At 42.1% G+C, this 13,120-nt stretch overlaps 1 protein-coding gene across 1 annotated transcript in view; it reads right to left on the bottom strand.

Annotated features, from left to right (window-relative positions):
* The window catches only part of znf609a (zinc finger protein 609a), a 63,396-nt gene extending 50,276 nt beyond the window's left edge, over positions 1 to 13,120 (bottom strand). Inside the window, exon 1 of the mRNA XM_033635171.2 lies at positions 12,746 to 13,120. The gene's annotated coding sequence lies outside the window, so the exon portion shown is untranslated. The remainder of the gene's footprint in view (positions 1 to 12,745) is intronic.

The following is a 13,120-nucleotide window of genomic DNA, read 5'->3' as shown; positions in this document are numbered from 1 at the left end:
AGGAGAATTTGGTCACACAGGAGCATATCAACCAACCAATCAACCAACCAATTGACAAACTGACCAGAATGTGACAGCCCTATCTGCAACTCTACTTTAAACCCTACAGCGGCTGTAATAAAAAACAATAACAATAAAATAAATCGTACAACTGCAGCACTCATGTAACGAAGTCAGTAAAAAAACACTACCAAAACTCCACACTGAAGATCACATTCACTCATGGTGAAGTACATGTAAAAGTATAATCTGCTGTGTAGAAAAGTATTCAGTCCTATTCCATCGCTTCCTGCTTTCACAAACATCATCAATCTTCACTTTAAAATTCACCACTTTCTTTACACAATGAGCTTGTCTGTACATCTTACTGGCAGTGGAGAGATCTCATAAATAATAAAAGAATACCACAGAAATGGGATGTAGTGTCTTCCCACTGAACTCTCTTTGTGGATAATTTATCCACAGATGCTCCTCCAGCAGAACCACAGGGTCAGGCTCCATCTGCAAACCCACGGGTAAATCCCAACTCTGACATTTGTTTGATTTTGCTCTGGTGACATCAGTCGCTGTCAGTCAGATGATGGTTGAAATATTACCACACCCCTGGTATACATACATAGGAGCTCACTGAAAGCAAACAGAAGCTAATAGGGTTGAAACTGGCAGTTACACTGAAGCATCTGCCTTCACCATCCTGCTGTTGGTAAATCACAACCAGCTAGGACACAGCAAAGGCCTTCTTCAGTCACTGCTCTGCAGCACTGACGTGCATTCATTTACCAATGAGACGTGAAGGAAGTGAAAGTTAAACCGCTACACCTGAGCCTCTGAATCAAGTCTCTCACTCTCTACATAAAAGGGGACATCCTCCATTTTGTGGATTTCGGTTTTCTCAAGATAAAAAACACCCTTCACCTGCAGCCTTTGTCATGCAGCTGCCAGCGGTGGAAACACCCGCATCCTGTTTCAGCACATGAAGGCAAATATGTGATAAGAACATTTACTGGAAAGCTTAGAATAAAGTACAGGTGAGGGCTACAAATAATATGAAATCTAACTTAAACAAAATGTGGACATTAACTGTCTGTAGTTTTATGTCTTTTAGAGATTTCCAGAGAGACAGCCGATACACATCATCGCTGGTCAGGGTTAAAAATAAATGTCATGTTGAATCTGAGCAGTGTGTCACATGCTCATCACATCTTTAACCTCTTCAAACTGATACTCCAACTCCGATGCCATGAAATGTGAGTCCTTGGTGGGCATAAAAAAACAGCCACCCACAAACTGCACCAGCAACACAATGAGATCTCTAATATAAAGAAGCCTGGAGCGTTTGAGTGCTGCCTGGAAAGAGAAACCAGACCATGAAACTGCTGTGGAGTCTCGTCCTCTGTGTCTCGATCTGCTGTTGACCTGCTCACGCAAAATAGCTGCAGGGTCCACAACAGCCCCATTTAAATGTAATCGCGTTTGTCAGTGTGTCAAGTGAGTTTCAGCAGTCACGCGCCCTTGAAACCTGTGAAAATACGCCAGTAGGGTTTAAAGATTAACGGGTGTTATACTGCTTCTTTTTTCATCTGTGTTTTTATCAACCCATTAAGTGATAAATAAAATTAAATATTTATACATTAACAATAGAGTGTAGCCTGCTGATAATAATCAAGATTTATCTATTGTAATTGGCCTATTGGCATTACTCTTAACTGCTGAAATAATATTTATCACACAGTATTAAAGAGAGGTCAATAATTTGAGGCCCGAGTCTACTGATGGCTTCAAGCCAGGTGGCCCACTGTGGTGTGTCACAGTCAGTGTCACCCACAAGGCAGTGTCACGTAGCCAGATCTATCTCTACAGCCTTGTGCTTGAGAAAGGTCTGGTATCACTGCAGCCCTTTTTACAAAGAGACTGCACCATAAGACTGTTACAAAGTCCACTCTTTATGCTCTTCACTTTATTTTTTACACAAAACCAAACAACCATACCGTCATAACACTCATTACAGACTAGTGATGGGCAAAGCAGTTCTTTAGATGTTATTAAATCACTAGAATCAGTTCATTAAAAAGATTCGTTCAAAAGATTCGTTCACCAAATTGTTCAGTGCTTGGCAGGAGCAGCCCTGACTGTGTACTGCGTAGTCCGACTCACTGAACTGATACACTGTTGAGCTGCTGCTGCGTCTGCCCTGCACTGGTGAGTCTCCTTACTGGCCAGCCTAACGTTTAAAGTTTGTTTATCTGGAAACTAAGTCTGTTAAAACAATGGGGAGGTGTGTGATTGTGTTCATGTGGCTTGACTCCTGGCTACATTAGTTGTTAGCTTGGAGAAAATGGTCCCTGTGAAAGTGTATCACTGAGAAGAAATGATTTGAATCACTCACGGGTCGGGGTTACGTCGTTGACCAAGTGATTAATTCACCGAGAGATTTGTCATGCGGTAGGCAGTCCCTCCCTGTACCCGCGCTGCCTCGCGACTCGCAAGTGATTCATTGTTCGCACGGACCGAATTGGCAGTCCCACTACCAGCTTGCACGCTCGCTGCTGAGCTCAACTGAACTGAGAAATGAACGAATCAGTTCCAGAAGTGATTCAGTTCAGTACATTCACTCAACAGCAGGGCTCGACAGTGTGAGCGTTTCACTCGCATTTGCGACTAAAATAGGTGAGTGCGAACTGTAAAAAATATTTAGGGGCACATGTGCACATAAAAAAAATCAGCTGAAGCAGCCTATATTTTTGTCAATAAAAAAATATGATAATCTAACCACAAATGTTGGAGGAACTCCAGCCGCCTTCCCTCTTCCCTCTTCTCTGTGTGACATGGTTATGGGCGGTTTTCCAAGCCACTGTCGGCACAATGAATATCGTGCGCAACACCAAGGGTAGCGGTGCCGCTTTGTCAGGCGTTGCTGCCCTCTCCATAGACAAACAATGGGACAGCCAGCGCAAAGCGGTTTTACAGCTGATCATGTGTAGAGGCCTTTAGGGACCGTTTGCCACGGTACCGCTGCTGGGCAGGGTGGAAATAAAGCCCTTTTCAGACAGAGCGCACAAAGCACAGACCTCCGCCGATGAACCCATTCATTGTGCATGTGCTACCGCGGCGCAAGAGCGCACTGCTCTGCCGCCGAGCTGAGCGGCGCGCACCGCCAGCCTGCGCTCGAATTGAATTTTTTTTAATTTCACCGCAACGCGCTGTGACAACACCACGGCGCCGCGCGTCCAATAGCAGAGAAGAGCCTGAAGTAGACCCGAAAGCGGTCACCATGGAGCTGTAGCTCCTGAACGAGCCTGTACTCCCCCAAATCCTGTCCTCTGCGCCCTACCCCGCGGTGGGCGCCGCAAAGGGCGCTCTGTGTGAAAGAGGCTTAAGTCCTGCAGAGTTTCAGAGGACCTGGAGAACGTTTTAGGATAGTAATAACATTATATAAGATAATCATATTGCAAAGATAATATATATAAGATAATAACATTAAAGACAAAATTAAATTGCAATACTTTTTCAAAACTTGATGATTTTACCTTTCTGTACATTTTGTATACAAATTCATTAAATAATTTTGCTTGTAAATGTCTATTTGCATCACGTTTATTACAGAAAACACATTATTTGATCAATTTACATTGTGCCCCTAAAGGTCTTTGTGCGCTCCTTACTTTTTCAACTTAGGAGCACATGTGCTTGCTTGGGAAAAAAGTTAGCGTCAAGCCCTGAACAGATTCGTTCTTTTGAACGATTCGTTCGCGAACGACAACACTATTACAGACTGCATCCCAGCATCCAAGAATGAAAAGAGGTATGATGAACGTGTACATATAACACAAGCACCAGCAGTGCTTTCTAAACAATAACAATGGCATGATATAAAAATATCAAACACTCAATGAGTCCTCTGCTCAGAAGGTGAGGTGCTCCCAGACCTCACTGTTTCCCAATTTCACATTTTCAGCCACTGTTCTTCGAGTTAGCTCGACTGCTATCAGCTACATTGTAAATCTTCCCTTAACATGGCGTCAAAACATCACACCCATGATCCCGTCCTGTTGGCTGTCCCAATTATACAGACATCATTTAGGCGCAGTTACTACCTCCTAGAGGCGAGACGACTCTGTCCCCCAATTCTGCAATCGTACCTTATGTACAGTGACACACATCTTCTTTATACTTTTTACTGTGAACGTTGCAGGTCCCCTGGTCAATATTTTGCACATTTCTGCAAGAGTGTACAGCTCTTCCACTTTAAACACAGATATTTATATATTTCTTATATTTTCTCATATTTCCTACTCTGATAATATTTCTATTCTATATCATGTCTCTTGACTTTTGCACCGTATTTATTGTTGTACACTAAATCGAAAAATTCCTTACATGTCAAGACCTATTCTCTTATAAAAAACATTTCTAATTTTGATAAACTGTAAACCGCAATGTAGTAAACGTAGGCCTATGTATGTAACGTGAAATGACGCATATATACAGAGATGGAAACACGTAGTAAAACAGAAATGAAAAGTATACATACAGGTAAAGTGTCAGTGTCATAGTTAACTGTTTAAGTAGTAGTAATGTTAACTAGCTGAAGTTTACTGACTGGAATATCATGGTGGCAAACCAGTTCAATGCAAAGTCAGACAAGAGGGTGGCAAAGCAAAATTAGTTTGTGTTTTATTAAGAAATAAGCGCTGGTGTAAACCTTAGTGACAATGACTGCTCACAGCTAGATGAGATGCTACTGTGGCAGGTGGGCTAACCTGGAACATGCTAGCTAGCTGCTAACAAGCTAGCGCTGGCCGACCACAAGTCAGATAATACAGTATATTAAAAAGAGGTCTCCTGACGTACTGCCTCTCAGTGGAGCAGTTTATACTCCAACAAAGCACAGATGTATAAACCTGAATGAAGCTACACAGCGCATATAAAAGCTTCATCCATTTTGGATTCAGTTTCCTCAAAGGTCAGCTCTGTCAGGAGAGTTTGCTGTTGATCAGCGGTGCAAATTTGTGTCTCTAAACGAAAGCTCAGCAGGGAAACGAGCCAATCTGCCAATCAGACGACTGCATTAAAATCAACAGATTCTGTCCTAAACATTGTTATAAGTGTGAAGGTGAACTGAGATGCCTGTAATCTTTTTTTAACGAAAGGTTTCCGTTCTCTTGCTACTGTCAACGATGGAATGAAGGCAGCAAAATGAAAACAGAAAGGTGTCTTAAGCGAAAAAATGCTGGAACTGTTTTAATGGCTCACAGAAAACGCAGCCACGGCAGCCGATTTGTTCACCTCTGGCTGTAATTTAGGACGTGAACAGTGAGCTGACTGCTTCTATCAGCAGCCATGTTCAGCCTGCATCCATCAGGACTCTCTCTCTCTCTCGCTCGCTCTACTTGACATTACGGAGGACACTCCATCTTATTGATTATCCAGCGGGTGTGTAGCTCTGTCAGCACACTGCAGAGCTTTAACAGCACACTGCACTAGGTCCAAACATGGGAAGCTATTGTTAACAGTTCTGCTACGAAATCTGGAAGTCACTCCGACACAATAATGAGCAACATCTCTTTAAAATACACTTTCACTCCTTAATGGTTTGAGATATGAATTTAAACTGAAGCCATTCTTGTGTTAAAGGGAAAGACATGTTGAGGAGGAGACAAGTCACGCAAACACATCTTTCAGTTTTAAGACCTGCCATATGCATTCAGCTTTGTGTTTCCATCCTCAACCTTCATCACACATCTGGCACATGACGAAACACGTCCAGCTGTGATCCATGACATCACTTCCCGATTAAGAACCTTTTCCCCCGATGATCTGATATGAAAAAGTACTATTTTTTATATACTTTCATTTTGAATGAGTAGAAAGTCAACAGGCACACACCTTAAATTGTACACTTTGGCTTTTTGAAAAACTGTTTTACAAACACAGGTATGTAATAAGACATTTTCAACGAATACTTTCGTATTTAAGGCCTGCATAAGATCTTTTTTTATTTTCAAACACTGAGAAACAGACAATAAAAAAAACACAGCAAGTGGTGACCTTACATTTTAATTTAAGGTTTAACTGCTCACAAAAAAGAAAAAATAATTAAAAGGCATAAATAAAAATAAATTAAAGGCATAGGAAATTTGGGGCTCAGTATCTTGCCCAGGAATACTTCAACATGCAGACCAGAGGAGCCAGGGATCGAACTGCTGATCTTCCGATTGGTGGACGCCCCGCACTACCTCCTTAGCCACAGCCACTTGGTTATACGTGGGTGGTAGGCAAACCAACAGCCATCGTCAACTACTACACCAGTTCTATGTCTATCCTCCACCCAGTTCTGTCTTTATCACTCTGAGGTTCAGGCAGCGGTCAGGAGATGCAACAGCTAAACTCCAGTTAACACCCAGCACTCTGCACCGCCCTGAGATCTGCACCACCCTGACCTTTATCTCCTTCTGTTTCTCCACTAAGACAACAGCTCTGTTTCTCAGTGAAACATAAATCAAAGCGTCGATAGGTGGTGGATGGAGGTGTGTGCTCTGTGTTTTCTGTTTAACTGCTTTATCTCCGCCTGGTTGTTTAAACAAAGGCTTCAACACAACACAACCAAAATAGAAACGCGTTCAGATCTAGTGCAGAGAGGTGCACAGATGTGTGAATTTACTACAGCTTAATTTCTAAGATCAATGCTCGCAGATCTTTTCAGGTAAGATTGAGTATATGTTACTGAAAAACAGATCTGTCTCACACACTGAGGTTGATAGGTTTTTAATGTAGTGAGTCCCCGAGACCCACAGAAATAGAAATAGAGTGGGTTGGGGTTTAACTTTTCCAGAGGTTTCTTCTTTTTCGTTCCCGTTAGAGGTTTTTTTATGGGAATTTTTCTTCATCTGAATCAAGGGTCTGAGGACAGAGGGTGGTTTATGCTGTACAGATTGTTAAGCCTCATGGAACAAATTTGTGATATTAGGCTATATAAATAAAATTGACCTGACTAGAGTGGAGGTCTGGGACCACACTTTCTTAGAAGAGCTAATCATAATACATTTGTTTTGTGTGCATTTCCAATAAGATTTCTACTTGAACAATTTCTATCAGCTCTAATAATGCCCGAGCAGCTGAAAATGGCCAGTTCCAGTTTGTCTTATGATTCTGTGTAATAGAAAAAAAATCATTTATTACAAGGTCTTCTGGTTATTCTGATATTTATCTGTTTCTACATTTCCAACAGACCGACACCACCGTACTCCCGCCTGACTGGCTGGCCCTTTCAGTCTGCTGCTCTGATTCATCAGCTCAGGTAACTCCAATGAAATCCTCTGAGTAATTGAAGCCATCACTGCAGGACCTCCCGGGCTGTTTGTGGCAGAGCGCTAGGCAGGCCGGTCGGGGTGACGGCAGGTCACGTAGCTCTCAGCTCCTCTCGGCACTCAGCAGAGCTTTCTTCCTGTCTGGCTGGCCAGCCCTCCCAGGAGGAGCAGACAGATCAGCTCATTTCAGCTTCCTGTTGGTGTCCTCCTCCCGGGCAGACCGATTCAGTGATCCTGCTGTCAACCCGACCACCATATAACACCACAGAGGTCTGTGCTGTACTGCAGAGAATAACAGTCTGCAATCCTGTGTCCACAGCTATTAATGTGCACTTCACTGATAGTAAATTGCTCATCGGGAGCTTGATTATTTGAACATGTGATATCATCCACACAAGATTAAAACAGTAAGATTTACATGACTTCAAAGTGCAAATATGCATGCCGGGAGGGTCACAAGCTAACAAGTAGCTCTATTTGAAGGGAATGAAAAATGAGATTATTTAAGACTCACTCTTATGTTAGCAAGATACAGCACCACCTCTGAATTATGCTGGAGACAATGTGGAGTAGTTGGCGGCCATACCCATATTTTTTGGGATTGTCCCAAATTAGATAAATATTGGAGAGACATTCAGGCAGAGATTAAGCAAATCATGGGGGTAGATTTACCTCTAGAGCCAGCTTTCTTTAAACTGGGAGAGATTCCAGAAGACAGAGACACCAAAAACCAGACATAACTGCTTGTGGTGTTGCTGTGATTGCAAAAATATGATCACAGTACTGTGGAGAAATGTAAAGCCACCAACTGTCCAAAAATGGAGAGAAAGATTGAAGAGTTGATATTTGATGGAAAGTGTAACAGCCGAGCTCCAACTAAGGACTGATGCTTTCAACATTCAAGTGGACACCAGTAACACTACAGTTGCCAAGACTGATTGAAGACACATCTCCATAACCCCAATGGAGAGAAGGAGTTTGACTGATACTGTCCACATGCACAAAAATCAATTGGAAATTTATAACTCAACACAGGTGCTTGTACCAAAAAATAATCTTTAAGTCAAGAGTGCTCACTTTGCAGCAAAATACAGGGACTGAACAGCGCCAGAGGTACACTGGACAGCACACTGACTAGAAAAAAAATACAACCAACCAAACAGACAAACAAAAAAACAATACTTGACTGCTCAAAATGAAGGAACCTCAGTCGACTGCCTGGTCTCCAACTGACAATTCAAATCTCTGACTTTCAGGGGGCATCCCTAGATACTTTAGCTTGATCTTCAGATGTCTGTCCATCTTCGGTCTTAGAAAACTTGCTTTTATTGCATGCAATATAACAAGAATACAAAATCCCACCCTAGCATCAACATCATCAGTTATTCTTAGATAAGGACATTAGCCATGTTTCCATCAGCCTGTTTAGATGCGCATCTAGAAGTATCGCATCGGAAAATTATAATGGAAACGCCAAAATTCGAATTAAAATCCCCAGATTCGCACAAACTAAAACTGTTCGAATTAAGTCTGACGTAGCGCACCTCTCTCCATGGTGATAACCACACTCTGGGTCAGGAAGGCGGTAAAGCATTTACAAGCTGGTTGCCAACCGCCAGAAAACGTAGAAGAAGAAGAATGTGAGACTTGTTTTGTTTCCGGTTCTACGGAAAACTTGCACGAGTTCGTAGTTTTCACCAAATTCCGTACATTTAATGGAAACACACAGGATTCATATTTCTTTTAATGCACATTTCCCAATGATTCTAATCACTTTTGGATGGAAACATAGCTACTGTAACTTAGTGACGGGCCTGGTTTTGTGATGACCATTTGACCACCTCTGCCAGGCTTACAGATGCGCTAGCAAGATGTCAATAAAGTCAAGCGTCTGGAACAGTTTAAAAATTTGTGACGATGACCCAAAAATGTTGAGTGCCAGAATCATCAAAGTAAACTGGCATATTACAAATGTACAACCAGCTTGGCAAATCACCTGAAAACCCGAAGTAACAGCTCAGCTGTCTTGCAAAGTATTGTTTTTTCTAGCCATTGTGCATGTAACTAACAACGTGGCTAAAACATGTCCTTGTCTCCTGCCAACCTAAAGCTTCAATTTACTGCAGATATTTCTCACTTAAGCTTCGATGCCCAAAAATTGGTATTCAGGACAACCCAAGTATATTCACTGCATTACAATGGGCTTCATAGAAAACTGCGATAAACATTTTCACCAGAGTTCAAGACCACACGGACATGTGACATTTTTAGTATCAACCAAATATATACCGTCAAAAAGTTCAAAATCAAGAGTTCAGAGCTCAAATGTTTGCAGGAAAAGATGGTAACACGTCTGCCTCAGGGATGCAACATAGTGCAGAATAATTCTTGTGACAGAATGCCAATATTAAATGCATCATCTAGAGACTACATTATAGTACTATTATAGTGCATACGACTATTTATGTGTAACTGTAAAGGGTGAGTCTGTGTATGTAAGAATGTTTGCACTGTCATAAACATCATGTAATGGATTTTTTTTAATTGAATGAACACTTGTATTGCTAACTGCAAGACAAATTAAGCTCTGTAATGAAACAACTTGACCTCAAGGTCTGCTTCAAATCCAGGGCTGGTGTATCACTCCATCACTGGCTGTTATTTTATCTGTACAGGAGCCGAACTATACACCACGTTGAAGGACAGTTAACTTGTCTATGAAGGACATGTGTGATCTTATCCAGGACACCAGCATCTCAACTGATATGAAGTGTTCAGATATGAACTTGTAGAACCAAAACATGATCAGCATACGAGGATGAAGCTCTCACCCGCCAAGGATGTGAGTCTGAAATGTCACCTTTAAATTCTTACATTCTCAATTCCTCTTTAATACTCCAAACTGAGAACCAGCTGAGAAAGTTTGATGTAGCTCGATAGTGTTTGACATCAGATAACTTGGAAACAATGAAGTACTTTTCTAAAGTCACACACACACAAACACAGGTATTTCACTATGCAGCCAGGTATGTTTGCTGATTGACAGTCAAATGTTTTGTGCACAAACCCCTGCTGTATGACTCCCTGTGACTGGTTAAAACAGTCACATGGAAAACCTCAGACAACCCCTTCCTCCTCTTTTGTGGTTCACCGCGTTTGTTTACATTTTTCAGTAGTTGGCGCAGGAAAAACAGCTTTATAATACTCCACTTCATTTTATCATCTCCCATCAGTATTACTGTTATCCTCAAGGTCCTGGTCACCACATTGCCACTGACACAGAATACATATCAACGAAAAAGAACCACTGTTACTGTGCTTTAGTGCCTCACAATTCAGAGTTCAAGTTCAGAAGGGTCACAATCAAGGATAGGAAAGCTGGACGAATAAAGATAGGGAATGAACGGGAGTATTGTGTACACAAGTACGTGGAAGAAAGGTGAGTGAGCAAGTTGCAAACAATATAAATAGTGCAAAGAAATAAATACTGAATGGGTGGACATAGGCAGTGACAGTGCATGATGACGGTAAGGTCAATACGGCGTTCATTAGAGTGATGGCCTGTAGGGACAAACTGTTCCTGAGTCTGTTAATCATAATGTACAACTGCCTCAAGGCAACAAATTCACTGGTGCACTTAACTGAAAGAAGACATGAACAAATCACTGAGTCAGTATGATACTGGATGAGCAGACTGAATCGCATGTTTCAACAGAACAGGTCAGCCGACTGTCAGACACCTACAGAATACACCTCCCATCCGATTGAACCATATCCTGCATATGTCAACAGATTTACTAGAAAGATAAACGTGCTGCTTACAGTATGCATGTGTTCATTCACAGATATATAATCCCTTCTGTTGCTTCTGAGTCAAATTGGTGTCCTGTTACTGGAGTTAAAACACAATGCAGCACTAAAGGGTGGATAAACGGAGCTTAGTTTAGGGTTAAATGAAAATCACACACCACGATGGGGTAACTTTAAGGCGTTTATATTAAACTATAACAACTGAGTAGTACTTTCTTTCTAATAACTTATGTTACAGGCCTTCAATTACCTGCTTATGTTATGCAATCAAGCTAAAAATGGCTTTTACAAGCCAATATGTCATGTTGCTAGTAGCGTGTCTTACTATGAGTAACAAAATCCTAACTGTTGTAGCAATCGTGCAGCAGGATACAAATAAAGTTGAACCTGGTAACCCAGTTCAGGGGATATTTATATCATGTAGTTAGCATTTACGCTAGCCATGTTAGATCTTTGGACGGTTGCCTGTTTATTTGGTGGGGACCATAAACAAAGGCAAAGCTTTATATGCTATCAATCTGAGGCATGTTTACGGCAGGTATGTGCATTTGTAAAGAAATAGAATATTGTTTCAAACGCACCAGACCCACGGAGCTAGCTAACCTAGCTAGCGTTAGCTGAATTAATCGGAAGGCTAGCTAGCGGTGGCTGCCTTCGTCGGCCCTGGAGCTCACTGCCCTTTTAGCGCAAAGCTAACATGCAAGCTAATAAAGTCTCACAGTGGCGTTAGCTGAATAATATTAGCTTCAAACGCACACGATAACACCCAGTCAAGAGTGCAACATCGAATAATATGGAGATATTAAGCACAGCTTGTGCAGCTAGTCCCGAGGCCCACCGTGGCCCGCTACGAAGCTACCGAGATCCATTATCGGACGCGGTGCAGCTTAGCTCGAACGGGGGAGATTTTCTGTGTTCGCCGTGTAACTTTAACATTAACTGACCATTTCACAACAGCCACACCCGCATTTACAACCGACAGCATAGGCGACAATTCACATCTGAAACCCAACGTATAACGTTCTACAGATCGTTTATATAACTGTTGACCTAACGTCCCATTTGTCGTGTGATGGACAATTACCGATGCGGCGCTTTCAGCTTCCCTGTCAACCTATAGATCCATTATCGGACAAGTCTTTTAATTCCCCACCAACCTCTTTATCCAGATTTGCAGCACATATACATCTAAGTTAGGCAAAGGGTGATATAGATTAAGTCAAACTGATTATCAGGAAGTTTTGAAGATATGACAATAGCTTGAAAACACACTAAACACACAGTACTGCTTTAAACTGACTAAACAGATATCAAACGGGCTTTGTAACGTAACGTAAACTATTAAGGAATGTGACTAACCGTTACACAAACAGTGAAACGCATTTGTTAATGTGTTTAAAATAGAGTAGATGCAGTGGTCAGATAATGTGTAGTTAAAAGGAAACAAGCAGGTCAGACGGGGACGTGTCCGATGATGGACGCATGCCCCTTAGCTCCCCGGTCTCTTCAGACAAAGACAGCAGTTAGCCTGCTGAGCTAACCCCCGGGATAGCTAGTAGGCTATCCCGCGTTTCAAAAAAGTAGACCCAAATCCCACCAAGGTAGCCAACTTCAACATGTCCACTTACCCCGTTTGAAATCCCTATCCGACCAATGTTCATGTACACTCCATAGGTTCCGATAATCCCAGTAAAAACAGTTAAAGACAAGCTCCCAAACTGGTGGATTGAACAGGCAAAAGACCAGTCAACGTGCTCCCAGTTCACTGGACCGCAGCCATCACACGGTCACATCCAGGAGAAAACTGGAAAGCAGCGGGAAACACCGACATTTTGGAGTCAGTTGTCGGGCCTGGATGATAACGAAGCTAATCCCCGGTATTCCATGACTGGATGTGATATTCCCAGAGTTTCCAGGTCAACGTTATCCCCGTTAACAGACACACAGACAGCAACAGACAGACAAACAGCACAGTGGGGCTAAATGGCTGTTAGGTACAATGC

Source organism: Epinephelus lanceolatus, chromosome 5 (assembly GCF_041903045.1).
Source record: "Epinephelus lanceolatus isolate andai-2023 chromosome 5, ASM4190304v1, whole genome shotgun sequence".
NCBI classification, from domain to species: domain Eukaryota; kingdom Metazoa; phylum Chordata; class Actinopteri; order Perciformes; family Serranidae; genus Epinephelus; species Epinephelus lanceolatus.
Note: the sequence above shows the minus strand (reverse complement) of the source record. Positions and strands in the feature narration are given on the sequence as shown.